The 10,950-nt window shown below is 44.7% G+C and overlaps 1 protein-coding gene across 2 annotated transcripts in view; it reads right to left on the minus strand.

The window, feature by feature from the left end:
- PTN (pleiotrophin) overlaps positions 1-8,451 on the minus strand; it is a 75,961-nt gene extending 67,510 nt beyond the window's left edge. For both annotated transcript variants that reach the window (XM_051640827.1, XM_051640842.1), the window contains exon 1: positions 8,144-8,451. The gene's annotated coding sequence lies outside the window, so the exon portion shown is untranslated. The remainder of the gene's footprint in view (positions 1-8,143) is intronic.
- Between the last annotated feature and the right edge of the window lie 2,499 nt (positions 8,452-10,950).

Here is a 10,950-nt window from a genome sequence, read left to right on the forward strand (position 1 = left end):
ATTCCGATCCCTCTTTGAACTTCAGACTTTTTTTCATCATAAAAACATGATCAATTTTGCAGGTATTTAGGGAAAGGGGGGGAGAATGTCCCCAACTTTTCCACATTTCTGATTCCTTACAAAATCATTTCAGATGTTAAGCCTAAAAGTTTTCTCCCTGCAGAGGAAAACCCAAGGGTTGATCCCAGTGGGAAGATGGCAACCTCCACCTCTCATCAGGATAAAGTCAGAACACTCAGAGCACCAGAGGGTCACGCAGGGAGAGGTTTTGGAAAAGGGTTATGCCCAGCCCACACCTTGCCTTGGAAGGGCACAGTTATGAATTTAAAATGACAGAAGTTTGCATAGGAAAGTGGAGGAGAAAACCAGCTCCCCAGCAGTTTGACTTTTAAAAGAAAAAAAATACATGAGCAACTCATGCTTAAACAAATATCCAGAAAAATACCAAGTGAAGCCACCAAAGGCCCCACAATAAATTTATTGCCATAAAATTTATTGCAAGAGATTTCATCCCCATGCACTCCTACAGGGAACGTGTCTGAACACGCACTGTATCATCAGAGATCTTTATTTCTGCTGTGTTAAACTTATACATCAAGGCATTGATCAAGCAAAGGTGTCACATGTACTTTTGCATTACATTCTCTAAGTAAATCCCACTGTTCTCAGTGAGGTAACTCATAGCCCATAAAGCTGTTCCAATGCACAAGACGTGCAAACCCTATACCTCAAATTACAAGTGATGGAGAAAAGAGACCAACACCTCTTAAAACACATACACCTATTATCCCAATGGTCACTCAATGAGTCCAAACCACAAACTGAACTCCATATTCCATTTAAAGACAGGTTCTTGAGCTAAGAAACACAAAGGGACTGGAACTTGCCTGTTTTTCTTTATCACCTTATAAACGTGGTTCCCATGCTATTTTGCAAGCACGGGGAAATTCCTGCAAACTAGATACCCCTATTTAGGCAGCTCATCATCCCTGCAGCTCTGTATAAATCCTCTGCCGGTGGATGATCTATTTATGATTAGTAATAAAAGGAAAATCTGAGCAGCCTTTATAGGCTCCTCTGAACTCTGCAGGTCTTTGGTCAAACTGGTCAGATGATCATAACTGGCTCCCCCATGCCTCTCTGGGTGTTTGGGTTTTTTTGTCCCCCTGCCACTTAAGTAAGCCTAGAAGAAGAGGAGGCCTGCAGTACAGAGCAAGTATGCTAATGTCATATCATACTAACTGCCATGCCAACAGCAATCACACACACGCCTGCTCACACACTTCTGCCAAATAATCACTTCAGCAAACATCAACTACAGAGATTAGCAAAAGCATCTGACAACGTGCAGATCAGACAAGAAACATGGGCTGAAGGGACAGCTTAGGAAAGTGAGAATTTAATAAGTGAAATGACAGGAAGTTCCTGAATCAAAGCTTGCAGTTTTTTTGGAAGACTGCTGAAAATCCTATCTGTTGGCCTTAAAGGGAAAGAGAGTAGATTTTTCCATCCCTTGGTCCTTATTGCATATCAGCTGCACCCAGGCAAGCTTCTAATAAAAGCAAGTGATTCTTGCGCAAACAAAACATCTTTGTGACCTCTGGGAAGGCAACAATCCAAGCAAACAACCAGGCAGTCAGGTGGCACAAGCTATTGGGAAGCAATCAGAGCATCTCAGGGGCCTTTCATCAGCACCAGAAGGAAAGCTAAGACTCTCCTGTAAAAGACTCAGTTTCCAGGAGAAAATGGAAGAAGTTCAGTTGTCCAAAGGCAAATTGTGACCTTGTATTGCCATAACTCTGTAGAGAGCACCATATTAGAGGTGCCATCTTTCTACCAAGGCTATTTCTAAGTCTCTTCCTATATAGCTTTCAAATACAGCAGACCTTTCTTATGAGATCCATCCACTACCATCTAATGAAGTGCTTAGAAGAGCATCAGAAATGTTAAAAAGGCATTTTGAGCCAATGTCACTCTTTCCACTGTTGCCTGCATGCTGTAAACCTGTAAAAAAAAAAGACAAAACACCTGTAAAATAGTTATTTTTAAATACTAAGGTTTTTTATATGAAAACTACCTACACACAGTATTAACAGAGCACATTTTGGATATTCATGTCATGGAGGCAAAGATGCTCCAGACTGTGAGCCTTCTGTTGCTGGCTATAGATGGGTGCATATATTTGCATTGCACTACTCAGGCTCTTTTGCACTTTGAGATACATGATGTGTGAGAAGTGTAGTCAAAAAAAAAATAAAAAAAAATACATGAATAAATCTGTTGTACTAGTGATCCACTAGAAACAAGGAAGCCTTAAATGCAATAGTCGGATCATGTTTAGTTGGTTATGAAACTAATCCCATTGTTCGCACAGCTCTGAGAAACAAAACAGCTCTGAGAAACAAAACACAAGAACAAAACAAGGTTTGTGCCAAATATCCAATTGAACAGAACTTGAGAAGCCAGTTCAGTCATTTTCATTGCCTGCAATCAGACAGGGACACTCTGACTTCCACAGATATCCATATATTTACTGCTTGTGTCAATACATAGGGAATTCCTCCTGTCTTCTATACCCATAGAGCACAATTACCTGGGTTTTGCCTTTCTAATCCTTAGGGACAGCCTTAGGCAACAGGCAGATGCAGGTAGCAAAGTCAGACAGTGAAGACAACAGCAGAGCAGTCTGTCAACCTTGAAGAGCTCAGAAGATCACGACCAACTTTGCACCCAAGCCTGAGAAATAGGCTAGCTCCACCTCATTGCCAGTATCCCTAGTGCTGTGCCTGTCTCCACTGCCAGCTGGACCAGCCCTATTAAGACGACAGAACATGAGCCCAAGTGTGTCAAGAGAGGCCTGCTGAGGGAAAGAAATGCCAATGCAGCCTCCTCCGCTCTCCCAATCGTTCTGTCCGATTTTAATTCTGGGAGGAGAACTTGTCCAGATAGTAAGTTGCTCCAAAAATACTGTTTGATGATGGCAAAGACTAGATTTCATTTATGCTGTTGGCTAGCTGTGGACCAGGGCCAAAACAAGCATTTGGTATGAGGTATTAGAGAATTTCTCCTCATTCTTTTTCCTCCCCACAGGCACTTGACGATGGCAACATCTACAACTATAATAAAGGTTGTTTACAAGGTCCAACCTAAACTGGAACTCTGCAGAAACTAATGAGGAAGGAAGATTTTTATACGGCTCTCGTGAAACACTTAATGAGCTCTGAAATAGTGCTGGCAGGCCTCGGAGGAGAAAGGTCCAGTTTAAAATTGAACTTTGCAGTTTACTAAATGGCAGTGGTCTGGAGCCCCGAGCACAGTTTATTTTCAGAGACTATTTTTATCAGAAGGTCCCCAACTCCTCTAATGCTCTTCTGCTCTAAAACTATTTACCCCTCTCTTGCAGTTTCCATGCAGCTCATGGGACTAGCAAAGCAACATGGTCCTAGGGCCCAGATAAATATATGAATAAATTTTTCCTAACGTAAGGAAACTGGATTTTGCCTCAGACTTAGTCAGTTCTATCCCCCACCTTCAGAGGTTATCCACAATAAAACTAGTAACTGCTACTCTGGGAAAGTAAGGAAGGGCAGAAGCTTTTTGGAGAGGAGAGACGGAGGGGTTGGAAATCACCTGGCTGCAGCAGTAATGTATCTAGCTCTTTATAGTATTCACATTCCCCCTTCTCATCTCCCATGAAACTGCCTACAGCTGTGTTCTCTCAACCTTTGGTCTGAAAGACATTAAAAAGCAGCCTGAAAGATGACTACACTTCTTAAAAAGTCACTCCCACATATGCAAGCAAGCAAGGAAATGAGAAAGTTTCACAAAAAAAAAATCATCATGATGCCACCGCAGGAGGTAGAGCCAGATATTTTAAATGGTTCAGTGATTCTATTCCTTGGAATAAAATACGGTGTGACATATTGCCCAAGCGAGTGTCTAGTTTGATAAAGACCCACTGACCCTTTCTACCACTGTAAGGTGAGCCATTGCTGAAAGCCTAACAAACTGAACAACTTGAATACCACTATGTCAAACACCACCTGCAACAGGCCGTTTAAGTCATAAAGATCCCTACTTTTCACTGATGAAAAGACTGTAGGAGCCTGAAGAGGGTCTGAAAAGCATTCATGAACTTGGCATCACAAAATCAGTTCTGCTGGCAACTGGAGAACAAAATTTTAGGCAGCAAATTCCATACCGACTGCCAATTTTTATCTCATGCATTGGATAAAGCTCATGTTAAAGGTAGTGGGATTAAAATAATTTCTCCAGCGGATGGCCACATCTGCTCAATACAAGATTGACAGTTTGAAAGGCATTTTTAAAATAAAATAAAATAAAATATATTTTAAAAAAAGTCTGCAGGTCTTTATTTAGTATCTGTTGCCGTTGGCACGAATAACAGGTTTCAGTCCCTTGGAAGTTAATGACGCACGGAAGATACGCCTTTTCTCATCTTGTTCAGTTGCTGCTGTGTCAATCCACAGAGACACCACTACACCATTTCTTATGCAACTACAGTGCTCTGTGGGTTATTCCAGTAAAATTAATTGCAGAAGACACTGCTTGCTCCTTTAATTTCATTTTTCCACGGTGCTTCTGCTGAAGCAAGCTGATGTGAGACCACTGACTGACATTTCCCCCAACTCTCCTCAAATGCACACTGCATACTTTACAATGCCTACTTTTCTATTTCCCTCTCCAGGGCTCCATCAGAGAGGATCCTCTATGCATTCAGAGCAGCACAATGGAGAATGATTTCCAAAGCATTAACTTGGAACCGTTGAGACTTGGATGTTTTCAAAATGACTCTATTGTGCTCAAAGGATTCTAGACTACCCCAGCTACTCTAGAAGAGAGTCTTTCTCCCTTTCTCAAAACGTCCATCCCTCGAGCCAACCCTGGAGCGCATTGTCGGGGCCGATTCCTTAGTGCAGCAAGTTCCATCAGTCAAAGCTCAACAAATACAAATAATATCAGGATATGGATATAAATTAGTGAGACAGACCCTAAATAGTTTTGACAGGTTTAGTAAGTATATATAGTGACACAGAATGCTATTCCTGCTGTCAGACATCAATATGTAGACAGAAGATTGGGGGCACCATGGAAACTCAGCGACATAAGAGTGGTATTGATTGGACAGAAAATGAGGCTGCAACTTAAGCTTAAGGCTGCCAGAGATGCCAAGAATGGAGAATGACCCCCAGCAGTGAATTTTCAGCATAAGCTCCCTGTGAACAAACCAGTCCAAGAAGGATAAATCAGGGACAGGCTCACCAGGGATATGAGTCGACCAAATGCAGGCTACCCTAAGCAGATGAGAATCACTCTGTGTGTGCGCGCGTTACAGTGACCTAGTTCATTCAAAGACAGCATTTTGAATGGTTTATTATAGAGGCTTGAAACAAAGAGATTTACTCAATTAAAGTCCTGAAATGAATCCTCTAAATGAAAATGCTTTTGATACACTGATCAGCAAGAGGTTGTAAACACTGAAGCAAAGCATACATTGTTAAAAACCAGTTCCCACAGAAAGGCACCATAGCTGGGAGTGTAGGTAATGAGGGGGTCTGAAGAGAGCAGGAGGTTTCATGAGCAATGCCAGCTCCATCCCTAATGCCCCAGCGTTACAGTGGAACACTTGTTACGCTCTTAACACTTGATAGATCCTATCTTCCCTGCTGCAAAAGCACTACAAGAAAATATGAGTATGAGTGAAATGAGTGCATTTTCAGAGCTCCCGTAAAAGATTATTTTTGTTATCTGAGGACTCAGGAACAACCATTGCTAGAATGACTAAGAAACACAGGATATGACAGGGAAGTACCTTGCTGGAGCCATGACTGATGAAAGTCAGCGAAGTAATAATATTCACATTAGTGACAGAAAGATGAAGCTACACAAAACATCCATCAGCACAACTGTGTCAGGAATAAGATAGGCCTCCGAAGTGTCCTCAGTGTCAGTATGGGCATAAAGGAATACGGGCATATGGCACTGGGATAACAGCACTATGTTTTGTAATACTATAGTGAGACCAACCTTCTGCTGGCAAGGGAGTATCAGCCACAGACTGCATCTCAAATAACTGCTGATAGACATCTGGATAATTGCAAAAACTCTGTTTTTCTTTGGCGACTTCTACATTATAAACAAAGACCTGTGATTTGTAAATGAAAGATTTGATGTTGGCTTCTCTGTTTTCCACCTAAGAGCTTCGTCTGGAGTATGCTAAAGTCAATAGGTTTCTCTCCTTCAATTTCATCCAAAGCATTGTAAGTAATAAGTCACCAAAGAGGTTAGCTCAGCCTGGAGACAGGGGTATATTAAACCTCTGTTTTCCTTCTGTTAGAGAGAACCACTAACCCACGCAGCAGCTTTTTGTTGCTAGCTTTTTTCTGGTTTGTCCTTTCCAATGAAGTACCTCTCCATTCACTTCTAAATTTTAAAATGTTCATGGCTACAGCAAATTAACAAAATTTGTGATAAATATGCAGGTTCCTTTTTCCCTTCAGACAATTTCTCTTGAACAAAAGTTCAGATTTTTTTAATTATATATTTTTTTAAGTTCTTATTTCTTTGCAGGGAGGAACCAGAAATCCACCGGGGAAAAAAAACACAAACAAACAAAAACCCACCACCAAATACATTTTGTTTTGTAGAACAACTGAAGCACACTGTCCAGACAATGTAGAAGACAACTATTCCATTGTAACACAATTTCCTGTATCCTTCCCTTCTCTCTCTTTATCTCTATCCCTTCCCGCCACCTCCCCAAATACAAGCAGTACACATTCAGTCTATTTCTTCTCGAAAAAGTTGAAATTCACTACTAGCTCAGAACAATCAAGACCCAAGAGGAAAACATGGAAATGGCAGAGTTCAAGAGTCGATGAGCCACAGGTAAAGAGCTCTTCCCCTTTAATACAAGCAATTTAAAAAACCTACTACTATGCAGAGCTGCAGGGTTACCTCACAAAGACTTAATGAACACCACAAGTATTTCCACAAGGCTCCTAAGAACCAACTAGTCTCTAGGGTTTACATCCTAGAAGCCAGCTTACCAGCATACCATGAAGCTAATGCTCAGTAGATGGCCATGGCAAACCACTTGCAGTGGGGCAGAGAGAGGTTTGCAACATCCAGCTAGAACACATAAGAGGACCAGACAAGGTCCCAAAGAATTGAGATGCTTTCTTTTTTTCCCTATAAAAAGCTCTACTTCTAAAAAGGAGAGGATGAAGGAGGGTAAAGAGTTAGAAGCATCAATGTCGGACACCATAGCACACTTGCAGAAAAATCTGTGTGCTGAACACAAGGACACTATTTTCACTGTTGTTAACTCAGATTTTCTCCCAAGCCATCCATCCAGAAGAAATAGAAGACAGAAACTAACAACAGGGATTTTAAATAGATCTACCAGCACTTGCTATAATCAGCTGTTCCACAAAAAGTAAAGTAGGGATAAGAAGGCTAAGTCCCAAGAAAAATCTCAGTTCGAGTGCGCTGTCTGAGGGTACAATTTAACCTCATTATCCCGAGTCCCAGCCGCAACATTCCTGGCACAGGGCGATTGGGACCTGCGGGGGGTTTGCTGTTTTGGGGTCACTTCGCTGCCCTTTTGTCCTCTCGAAACGGACCAGTCCGAGGATTGCTGCGTCCCTTCCCCGCTGGGTCACGTCCCCCACCGCACCCTCTCTCTTTCTCACCCTGCTCCCAAGCACCGATCCACCACTGCCAACCCGAGCGGGGCGGCCGGAGGCAGCAGCGCTGCCCACCACTACAGCAAAGCACGGCGGGGACAGCGGCGCCCCCGCCACCCTCCTCCTGCTCCAGGGCACCCCTAGACCTTGGCCCCCGCCCCACTCTGGGCAGGTATCTCCAGGGCCTCCAGTGCCTCCCACCACCCCGACGGGTCCGGACTCCCACCCAGCCCCGCGGTCCCTCTCCCCGGCACCCACCGGGCGGCGAGAGGAGGCCAGGTGGGGCCGGGGCTGCGCAGCCCCGCTGGGACAAGTCCCCCGGAGCCGGGGCAGAGAAAGGAGAAGCGCTTCCCGCTCTCCCTCTGGTGGAGCGAGCGCGGGGACACCATCACTCGGGCAGCCCCCAGGTGTCCCCGCAGCCCCCTCGGACTTACTTCGGGCGGCGAAAGGCTTTTCTCCCGCAGCTGAGAGGGGCGAGCCGCGGGTGTCCCCGGTGAGCAGCGGATGCTGCTACTGCTGCCGCCGCCGCTGCAGCGCGTCCCTTCGCTTCCCCACGGACGGGCTCGCCGGCCGCCTCCTTACGCCCCGCTCCTCCCGCGCCCCGTCTCTCTCTCCCGCCGGAGATTTCTCGTCGAGATTTTTATACTGGAGGCAGGGAACCTGATCCGCGCTTTGACTCGGCAGAGCCCGGGCTGCAGGCAGGCGGCGAGAGGAGGGAGGCAGAAGGGAGGCAGGCGGGCGGGCGGGCGGGCGGCGGGGCAGAGCCAGCGGCCGCGCTGTCCCCTCCTGTGATGCGGCGGGGGTGCGCCTGCCGGGCGGGTCACCCACGGGGCAGCCTCGCCCCCGCCGCAGGGGGGCTCGGGGGGGCCCGGGAAGGGGGTGGGGAGGGGGCGGGACGGGGCTGATCCGCCGGTGCACGGGGCTCGGTGGCGACTCCCCTGCCCTAGTCGGCGCGAGAGAGCTCGGGGGGGGCTGGCCCGCCCGCCGCTAATGGGTTTTAAAGCCGAAGCAACTTACTCTCCTCATCTTCACGGCACTGAGGAGGGAAGTCGAGAGGGGTACTTCACGGTACCCTCCGTTGCCGGGGCTTCAGCTACCTTTCCAGGCGCAGACATTCACAGCTTTCGCCCGATAGCCTTTGGCTGTTGGGTTAAGGGAAGCTTTAACTTTAGCCCTGCTGACTTCCAGCTTGCCACTTAGACCAAGGCAGTGTTGGTCTGGAAATACCTCTGGGGAGGGGGAGAAAAATTCAACAAAAAATACCCCAAACCAACAAAAAAGCCCAGCTTTTAATTTCAACTTGGGCTGAAAGTGCCATGAGAACTACTTTCGTTAGGACGTTTCAACACTTCTGGTTGTAGTGGTTGCTGGAATTATGTCAAGGGTTTCATTCAGGAGCAGGCTTTTCCAACTTTTAGGTTCATTACATCAATTGAATAAAAGTGTTCCCCAGTCCACAGCTTAATTTAAAACTAAGTGGACCTGTTCCAGACTTCAGGCAATTTCTGTGTAATTCCCGATCCCCAGAGCAAGTCTTGCCTTGATTTGAAAAACGGAGCCCATTGACTGCTTGGGTCTCAGCTGGGGTTGAAGCTTGCAGCTCCTGCTCCAGGTTTGCACAGAAATCCAGTTCAGATTCTTCTCCTGTTTCCCGAGGAATGAGCTAAAAAAGTAATTTGTCTGGCACCGTACACATTGCATCATCTAACACCTACCATCTGTGACAATGAAAAGCACTGTGCGGCTAGTCCCAGCGTGGGCAATTGCACCCACCTGGAGTCTTTCTTAGTAAAGTAAACTACTCCCTTCCATCCATGCCTTGGCATCTTCTTTTCATCACACAGTTATGTGTTTAGTCCTGGCACGGCTGTGCAGGATTTGCACCACCAGCAGATTTAATGACAGTGATGTAATTTAAAACAACAGCTTTGATTTGCAGTGTAAAGTGGTGGCTTGAGATGGAGAGAATATTCTTTCTAGCAGCTAGACGAGTGGAAATGAGCACTCTATAGTACATTTTGTCTTCGTGTTTCAGACTATGCAAAACTGAATGGATCCTTGATAGCTAGCTTGCACCTTCCTGAGGGCTTCTCAAAGAAATCCTGGCACCACAGACATCTAAAGAAAGACATTTTCCATCAAAAAACACCTGGTAATGGCCAACATTCTAAGCCCTCAGAGTTTCTCTGTATGACCACAATAGCATATTTCAGGTGGTCAATCATGTCTGAGTAACAAAGAGAGAGGACAAAAGATGATCTGTGAGCTCACCTTATTGAAACCAAAACAGATTGTATCAGTCGGTCAAGAGATTTCCTTTCCTTACAGAAATCTAAGTCTTAGTGAAAATACTGAAAACTTAATATTTTCAGCTTTTCAGAAAACAATGGAAACTTTCTGCAGAAAGCAGCTGCTTTTCACAAAGATGTGCATGACATTAGAAGCCTCATTTTCCACTAAGTTTTGGAAGCAACATCAATAGACAATTGTTGACCCAATTTGCTCACAGCTTTTCTCCATACCTAGTTTTCCATAGCTCAGGAATTAATTTCCTGAAACTGAGTTTACATGCAAAGAAATCAGTTTTCTGTGATACAGCTTGGGTTATGATTCAGAAAGTCTAAAATAAAACTGCAAATGAGGTTAACACTGCTGCTCAGAAGACAGATTATGGTCTGATGCACTTATGGCTGAAAAAGAAAGCATCTTAATTTTCAACTGGCAAAAAGTAAATGTACTTTAATGCTAATACGATTTCTGTCTCGATAGCATATTGAGGTTTGAGTGAGGTTTCTATTGCAATAAACACTGTACAAATACTGAAACCTATTATTTGCCCCAAATTACCTACTGTGTTTGATGCCTTTGGTATTAATGGAGTATAACTCTTGAATTTCTTGACTGAACCTTTGCTGTTGAGATAGAACTTGTAAAGACATAGAAGGAGATGAGACAGTACTTTGACTTTGCAGTCTTGGTAGGACCAATGTAACTTCTTGTGTTGAGATGCACTATATGATAATCACAGCCTCAAATGTCCCTATTGTCCTGGTTCCCTGTGGAAAGGAACAGGGCACCATGGAGAAAAGGGACTAATGGAAGATAAAACATGAACATTTACTGGCCACAGAAATATTTTCGTCATTAAAGGAACTGTGAAGTTGGGAAGGCTTATTTCAAGACCTCTGCTGTTTTGTCTCTCCTGGCTTGGTTTCCCAGCCAATGCTTTATTTCCTACATG

The sequence above is a fragment of the Apus apus genome, chromosome 1 (assembly GCF_020740795.1).
Source record: "Apus apus isolate bApuApu2 chromosome 1, bApuApu2.pri.cur, whole genome shotgun sequence".
Classification (NCBI taxonomy): Eukaryota; Metazoa; Chordata; class Aves; order Apodiformes; family Apodidae; genus Apus; species Apus apus.